The 7,307-nt window shown below is 45.9% G+C and overlaps 5 non-coding genes and 1 pseudogene across 5 annotated transcripts; all 6 read left to right on the forward strand.

Moving 5' to 3' along the window:
• The first annotated feature begins 595 nt into the window (after positions 1-595).
• Positions 596-786, forward strand: LOC141252205 (U2 spliceosomal RNA). The gene has a single exon (XR_012313652.1). It is a non-coding gene; the product is annotated as a U2 spliceosomal RNA (small nuclear RNA).
• A 1,115-nt stretch (positions 787-1,901) lies between these two features.
• On the forward strand, positions 1,902-2,092 carry LOC141252206 (U2 spliceosomal RNA). The gene has a single exon (XR_012313653.1). It is a non-coding gene; the product is annotated as a U2 spliceosomal RNA (small nuclear RNA).
• Positions 2,093-3,207: 1,115 nt separating this feature from the next.
• On the forward strand, positions 3,208-3,398 carry LOC141252207 (U2 spliceosomal RNA). Its single transcript, XR_012313654.1, has one exon. It is a non-coding gene; the product is annotated as a U2 spliceosomal RNA (small nuclear RNA).
• Positions 3,399-4,512: 1,114 nt separating this feature from the next.
• On the forward strand, positions 4,513-4,628 carry LOC141252212 (U2 spliceosomal RNA; annotated as a pseudogene).
• A 524-nt stretch (positions 4,629-5,152) lies between these two features.
• LOC141252211 (U2 spliceosomal RNA) lies at positions 5,153-5,334 on the forward strand. The gene has a single exon (XR_012313658.1). It is a non-coding gene; the product is annotated as a U2 spliceosomal RNA (small nuclear RNA).
• A 1,115-nt stretch (positions 5,335-6,449) lies between these two features.
• Positions 6,450-6,640, forward strand: LOC141252208 (U2 spliceosomal RNA). The gene has a single exon (XR_012313655.1). It is a non-coding gene; the product is annotated as a U2 spliceosomal RNA (small nuclear RNA).
• Positions 6,641-7,307: the final 667 nt, after the last annotated feature.

Consider the following 7,307-nt stretch of genomic DNA (forward strand, 5'->3'; position numbering starts at 1 on the left):
TTTCATTTAATGCCTGCAGACTATAAAGAGAACCCAACCCAAAAAGTTTGGTTGATTAGTCTGTGGCATTCTGTTAAACTGTTGCTTATGGCGGTCTCTGTGAGCTTCTCAGCGACATTCAGCCAGCCAGGTATCCTGCCTGCAGTAGATGGAATGTGGCAATGGAACGCTGGCTGCGCGTGTCATAATAGGCTCTGAGCCTTTATATACCTGTGCACAGCAGCTGCCACCTTCAGTCTGCTGCTGGACAGCCAGCAGCAGCAGCAGCAGGGAGAGGTATGTAATCAGGAGCCCTCCTGCTAAGGGTAGACAGCTGCTCGTTCCACCCCACCCCCCGCCTTAATTGGTTCTCCTCCCTTCCAACGGTGTTGAGGCGGGTGGGAACAGCAGGGGGTGAAGGTGCTGTGTTTAAAGAGGTGGAGTTATGCAGATCTAAAACGCGTGGATTGCAGCAGCAGCAAGCCGAAAAGTGCAGGCATGTAAGGGATCTAGAGGTTGACAACATGTCTTCTTAACGGGAGTCCAGGAGCTCATCTCCACAAATGGACTTTTTAGGATCCTTGGGTGGCTCCGTAGTTTGAAACCAATTCTGGTTATCGCTTCTCGGCCTTTTGGCTAAGATCAAGTGTAGTATCTGTTCTTATCAGTTTAATATCTGATACGTCCCCTATCTGGGGACCATATATTAAATGGATTTTTAGAACAGGGAGATGGAAAAAGAGCTTGCTCTGTCCACTCCACGCATTGACCTGGTATTGCAGTATCTCCAGGACCGGTGCACCCCTTCTTTAATGCAGTTTCTAAAATCAGAAAGAATTGAATTCAATGTTTTTTGTTCATTTTGCTTGTTTGTCGGATTTTGGGATGGACTCTTTGGCTCTGCTTTTCTTCTCCTCATTGGATTTTTCATGTTCAAAGTTGCAGAAGCCAGATTACAAGCTCATTTTGGTTCAACTTCAGCAACTGTGCATTGCATTGCCATGTAATGTGATGCAATGCTATCTTTCTAGCTCTCCCTTTCTACTTCCTTTTGGATAAACAGACATATTAGGCAAGCATTTTGGAGCTTTCACCTAAATAACTACAGGTGGTGAGATAAGCTGCACAATATAATTGACCTTTCAGTATATTGTTGCACACACACCATCTATTTAGCAAATGCCCTTGTTATCAACAGCAGCCTTTTAAACTCACCCGAGCTAACAGGTATGTGCGCTGGTTACACTGCTGCGCTTAAAATTTCTTTTTTGGTTTGCTACAATGCCTTTTCTGAAACGTTGTCTCCTTCTGCTGGAACACTGACTTCTTTCATTTAATGCCTGCAGACTATAAAAGAGAACCCAACCCAAAAAGTTTGGTTGATTAGTCTGTGGCATTCTGTTAAACTGTTGCTTATGGCGGTCTCTGTGAGCTTCTCAGCGACATTCAGCCAGCCAGGTATCCTGCCTGCAGTAGATGGAATGTGGCAATGGAACGCTGGCTGCGCGTGTCATAATAGGCTCTGAGCCTTTATATACCTGTGCACAGCAGCAGCCACCTTCAGTCTGCTGCTGGACAGCCAGCAGCAGCAGCAGCAGGAGAGGTATGTAATCAGGAGCCCTCCTGCTAAGGGTAGACAGCTGCTCGTTCCACCCCACCCCCCGCCTTAATTGGTTCTCCTCCCTTCCAACGGTGTTGAGGCGGGTGGGAACAGCAGGGGGTGAAGGTGCTGTGTTTAAAGAGGTGGAGTTATGCAGATCTAAAACGCGTGGATTGCAGCAGCAGCAAGCCGAAAAGTGCAGGCATGTAAGGGATCTAGAGGTTGACAACATGTCTTCTTAACGGGAGTCCAGGAGCTCATCTCCACAAATGGACTTTTTAGGATCCTTGGGTGGCTCCGTAGTTTGAAACCAATTCTGGTTATCGCTTCTCGGCCTTTTGGCTAAGATCAAGTGTAGTATCTGTTCTTATCAGTTTAATATCTGATACGTCCCCTATCTGGGGACCATATATTAAATGGATTTTTAGAACAGGGAGATGGAAAAAGAGCTTGCTCTGTCCACTCCACGCATTGACCTGGTATTGCAGTATCTCCAGGACCGGTGCACCCCTTCTTTAATGCAGTTTCTAAAATCAGAAAGAATTGAATTCAATGTTTTTTGTTCATTTTGCTTGTTTGTCGGATTTTGGGATGGACTCTTTGGCTCTGCTTTTCTTCTCCTCATTGGATTTTTCATGTTCAAAGTTGCAGAAGCCAGATTACAAGCTCATTTTGGTTCAACTTCAGCAACTGTGCATTGCATTGCCATGTAATGTGATGCAATGCTATCTTTCTAGCTCTCCCTTTCTACTTCCTTTTGGATAAACAGACATATTAGGCAAGCATTTTGGAGCTTTCACCTAAATAACTACAGGTGGTGAGATAAGCTGCACAATATAATTGACCTTTCAGTATATTGTTGCACACACACCATCTATTTAGCAAATGCCCTTGTTATCAACAGCAGCCTTTTAAACTCACCCGAGCTAACAGGTATGTGCGCTGGTTACACTGCTGCGCTTAAAATTTCTTTTTTGGTTTGCTACAATGCCTTTTCTGAAACGTTGTCTCCTTCTGCTGGAACACTGACTTCTTTCATTTAATGCCTGCAGACTATAAAAGAGAACCCAACCCAAAAAGTTTGGTTGATTAGTCTGTGGCATTCTGTTAAACTGTTGCTTATGGCGGTCTCTGTGAGCTTCTCAGCGACATTCAGCCAGCCAGGTATCCTGCCTGCAGTAGATGGAATGTGGCAATGGAACGCTGGCTGCGCGTGTCATAATAGGCTCTGAGCCTTTATATACCTGTGCACAGCAGCAGCCACCTTCAGTCTGCTGCTGGACAGCCAGCAGCAGCAGCAGCAGGAGAGGTATGTAATCAGGAGCCCTCCTGCTAAGGGTAGACAGCTGCTCGTTCCACCCCACCCCCCGCCTTAATTGGTTCTCCTCCCTTCCAACGGTGTTGAGGCGGGTGGGAACAGCAGGGGGTGAAGGTGCTGTGTTTAAAGAGGTGGAGTTATGCAGATCTAAAACGCGTGGATTGCAGCAGCAGCAAGCCGAAAAGTGCAGGCATGTAAGGGATCTAGAGGTTGACAACATGTCTTCTTAACGGGAGTCCAGGAGCTCATCTCCACAAATGGACTTTTTAGGATCCTTGGGTGGCTCCGTAGTTTGAAACCAATTCTGGTTATCGCTTCTCGGCCTTTTGGCTAAGATCAAGTGTAGTATCTGTTCTTATCAGTTTAATATCTGATACGTCCCCTATCTGGGGACCATATATTAAATGGATTTTTAGAACAGGGAGATGGAAAAAGAGCTTGCTCTGTCCACTCCACGCATTGACCTGGTATTGCAGTATCTCCAGGACCGGTGCACCCCTTCTTTAATGCAGTTTCTAAAATCAGAAAGAATTGAATTCAATGTTTTTTGTTCATTTTGCTTGTTTGTCGGATTTTGGGATGGACTCTTTGGCTCTGCTTTTCTTCTCCTCATTGGATTTTTCATGTTCAAAGTTGCAGAAGCCAGATTACAAGCTCATTTTGGTTCAACTTCAGCAACTGTGCATTGCATTGCCATGTAATGTGATGCAATGCTATCTTTCTAGCTCTCCCTTTCTACTTCCTTTTGGATAAACAGACATATTAGGCAAGCATTTTGGAGCTTTCACCTAAATAACTACAGGTGGTGAGATAAGCTGCACAATATAATTGACCTTTCAGTATATTGTTGCACACACACCATCTATTTAGCAAATGCCCTTGTTATCAACAGCAGCCTTTTAAACTCACCCGAGCTAACAGGTATGTGCGCTGGTTACACTGCTGCGCTTAAAATTTCTTTTTTGGTTTGCTACAATGCCTTTTCTGAAACGTTGTCTCCTTCTGCTGGAACACTGACTTCTTTCATTTAATGCCTGCAGACTATAAAAGAGAACCCAACCCAAAAAGTTTTTTGATTAGTCTGTGGCATTCTGTTAAACTGTTGCTTATGGCGGTCTCTGTGAGCTTCTCAGCGACATTCAGCCAGCCAGGTATCCTGCTTGCAGTAGATGGAATGTGGCAATGGAACGCTGGCTGCGCGTGTCATAATAGGCTCTGAGCCTTTATATACCTGTGCACAGCAGCAGCCACCTTCAGTCTGCTGCTGGACAGCCAGCAGCAGCAGCAGCAGGAGAGGTATGTAATCAGGAGCCCTCCTGCTAAGGGTAGACAGCTGCTCGTTCCACCCCACCCCCCGCCTTAATTGGTTCTCCTCCCTTCCAACGGTGTTGAGGCGGGTGGGAACAGCAGGGGGTGAAGGTGCTGTGTTTAAAGAGGTGGAGTTATGCAGATCTAAAACGCGTGGATTGCAGCAGCAGCAAGCCGAAAAGTGCAGGCATGTAAGGGATCTAGAGGTTGACAACATGTCTTCTTAACGGGAGTCCAGGAGCTCATCTCCACAAATGGACTTTTTAGGATCCTTGGGTGGCTCCGTAGTTTGAAACCAATTCTGGTTATCGCTTCTCGGCCTTTTGGCTAAGATCAAGTGTAGTATCTTTTGAAAAGGCAGTTTTGTCCTTGGGCTGCCCTAGTAAATTGATGCATATTACACACTGGTTTGGTGCTCTTGTTAGTACGCCAGGTGGCTCATAGAGTTATCTGATGGAAAACATGGCCCTCCAGGATCGAAGTCACTAGGCTGGGTAAGTGTGAGGGCTTTGGAGCAATGTGCCCCAGGAGTAGGCGCCCTGGTGGGAGTCCAAGCTTACTGGGACTGGGAACCCCAGAAAGACTTGGCTTCGTAGCACGCCGCACCTTTGCCAATCATACTTTCTGAGCAACCCCCCCTATTCCTGGCCTCCGGGCTAGGAAGGGGAATTTTTATAAACCCGGTCGGAGGTCCGGTCAGCTTTGGGCTGAGAAACCAACACAGGCTCCAGCTCCACTAGGGTGGCAGCCTAGATGGAAGCTGGGAGCACGAAAACGGCTCTTCTCCGGCTTCGGCTAGGGAGAGCATCGGAGATCCCTGACCCTCGCTGTGGCCTTCTGGCTCGGAGGGATGGGGATGGTTTATTGGGGACCCTCTCCTCCGGGAAGGGTCCACATGAATCCTCGCCTCGTGCGCTGTTTTGGTGTGACTTCGGTCACATTTTTCAGTGCCTTGGATGCAGCTTCAATCAAAAAATCTGTTCTTATCAGTTTAATATCTGATACGTCCCCTATCTGGGGACCATATATTAAATGGATTTTTAGAACAGGGAGATGGAAAAAGAGCTTGCTCTGTCCACTCCACGCATTGACCTGGTATTGCAGTATCTCCAGGACCGGTGCACCCCTTCTTTAATGCAGTTTCTAAAATCAGAAAGAATTGAATTCAATGTTTTTTGTTCATTTTGCTTGTTTGTCGGATTTTGGGATGGACTCTTTGGCTCTGCTTTTCTTCTCCTCATTGGATTTTTCATGTTCAAAGTTGCAGAAGCCAGATTACAAGCTCATTTTGGTTCAACTTCAGCAACTGTGCATTGCATTGCCATGTAATGTGATGCAATGCTATCTTTCTAGCTCTCCCTTTCTACTTCCTTTTGGATAAACAGACATATTAGGCAAGCATTTTGGAGCTTTCACCTAAATAACTACAGGTGGTGAGATAAGCTGCACAATATAATTGACCTTTCAGTATATTGTTGCACACACACCATCTATTTAGCAAATGCCCTTGTTATCAACAGCAGCCTTTTAAACTCACCCGAGCTAACAGGTATGTGCGCTGGTTACACTGCTGCGCTTAAAATTTCTTTTTTGGTTTGCTACAATGCCTTTTCTGAAACGTTGTCTCCTTCTGCTGGAACACTGACTTCTTTCATTTAATGCCTGCAGACTATAAAAGAGAACCCAACCCAAAAAGTTTGGTTGATTAGTCTGTGGCATTCTGTTAAACTGTTGCTTATGGCGGTCTCTGTGAGCTTCTCAGCGACATTCAGCCAGCCAGGTATCCTGCCTGCAGTAGATGGAATGTGGCAATGGAACGCTGGCTGCGCGTGTCATAATAGGCTCTGAGCCTTTATATACCTGTGCACAGCAGCAGCCACCTTCAGTCTGCTGCTGGACAGCCAGCAGCAGCAGCAGCAGGAGAGGTATGTAATCAGGAGCCCTCCTGCTAAGGGTAGACAGCTGCTCGTTCCACCCCACCCCCCGCCTTAATTGGTTCTCCTCCCTTCCAACGGTGTTGAGGCGGGTGGGAACAGCAGGGGGTGAAGGTGCTGTGTTTAAAGAGGTGGAGTTATGCAGATCTAAAACGCGTGGATTGCAGCAGCAGCAAGCCGAAAAGTGCAGGCATGTAAGGGATCTAGAGGTTGACAACATGTCTTCTTAACGGGAGTCCAGGAGCTCATCTCCACAAATGGACTTTTTAGGATCCTTGGGTGGCTCCGTAGTTTGAAACCAATTCTGGTTATCGCTTCTCGGCCTTTTGGCTAAGATCAAGTGTAGTATCTGTTCTTATCAGTTTAATATCTGATACGTCCCCTATCTGGGGACCATATATTAAATGGATTTTTAGAACAGGGAGATGGAAAAAGAGCTTGCTCTGTCCACTCCACGCATTGACCTGGTATTGCAGTATCTCCAGGACCGGTGCACCCCTTCTTTAATGCAGTTTCTAAAATCAGAAAGAATTGAATTCAATGTTTTTTGTTCATTTTGCTTGTTTGTCGGATTTTGGGATGGACTCTTTGGCTCTGCTTTTCTTCTCCTCATTGGATTTTTCATGTTCAAAGTTGCAGAAGCCAGATTACAAGCTCATTTTGGTTCAACTTCAGCAACTGTGCATTGCATTGCCATGTAATGTGATGCAATGCTATCTTTCTAGCTCTCCCTTTCTACTTCCTTTTGGATAAACAGACATATTAGGCAAGCATTTTGGAGCTTTCACCTAAATAACTACAGGTGGTGAGATAAGCTGCACAATATAATTGACCTTTCAGTATATTGTTGCACACACACCATCTATTTAGCAAATGCCCTTGTTATCAACAGCAGCCTTTTAAACTCACCCGAGCTAACAGGTATGTGCGCTGGTTACACTGCTGCGCTTAAAATTTCTTTTTTGGTTTGCTACAATGCCTTTTCTGAAACGTTGTCTCCTTCTGCTGGAACACTGACTTCTTTCATTTAATGCCTGCAGACTATAAAAGAGAACCCAACCCAAAAAGTTTGGTTGATTAGTCTGTGGCATTCTGTTAAACTGTTGCTTATGGCGGTCTCTGTGAGCTTCTCAGCGACATTCAGCCAGCCAGGTATCCTGCCTGCAGT

Source organism: Phyllobates terribilis, unplaced genomic scaffold, assembly GCF_046119375.1.
Source record: "Phyllobates terribilis strain yellow unplaced genomic scaffold, ASM4611937v1 Scaffold_8440__1_contigs__length_29943, whole genome shotgun sequence".
Taxonomy (NCBI): domain Eukaryota; kingdom Metazoa; phylum Chordata; class Amphibia; order Anura; family Dendrobatidae; genus Phyllobates; species Phyllobates terribilis.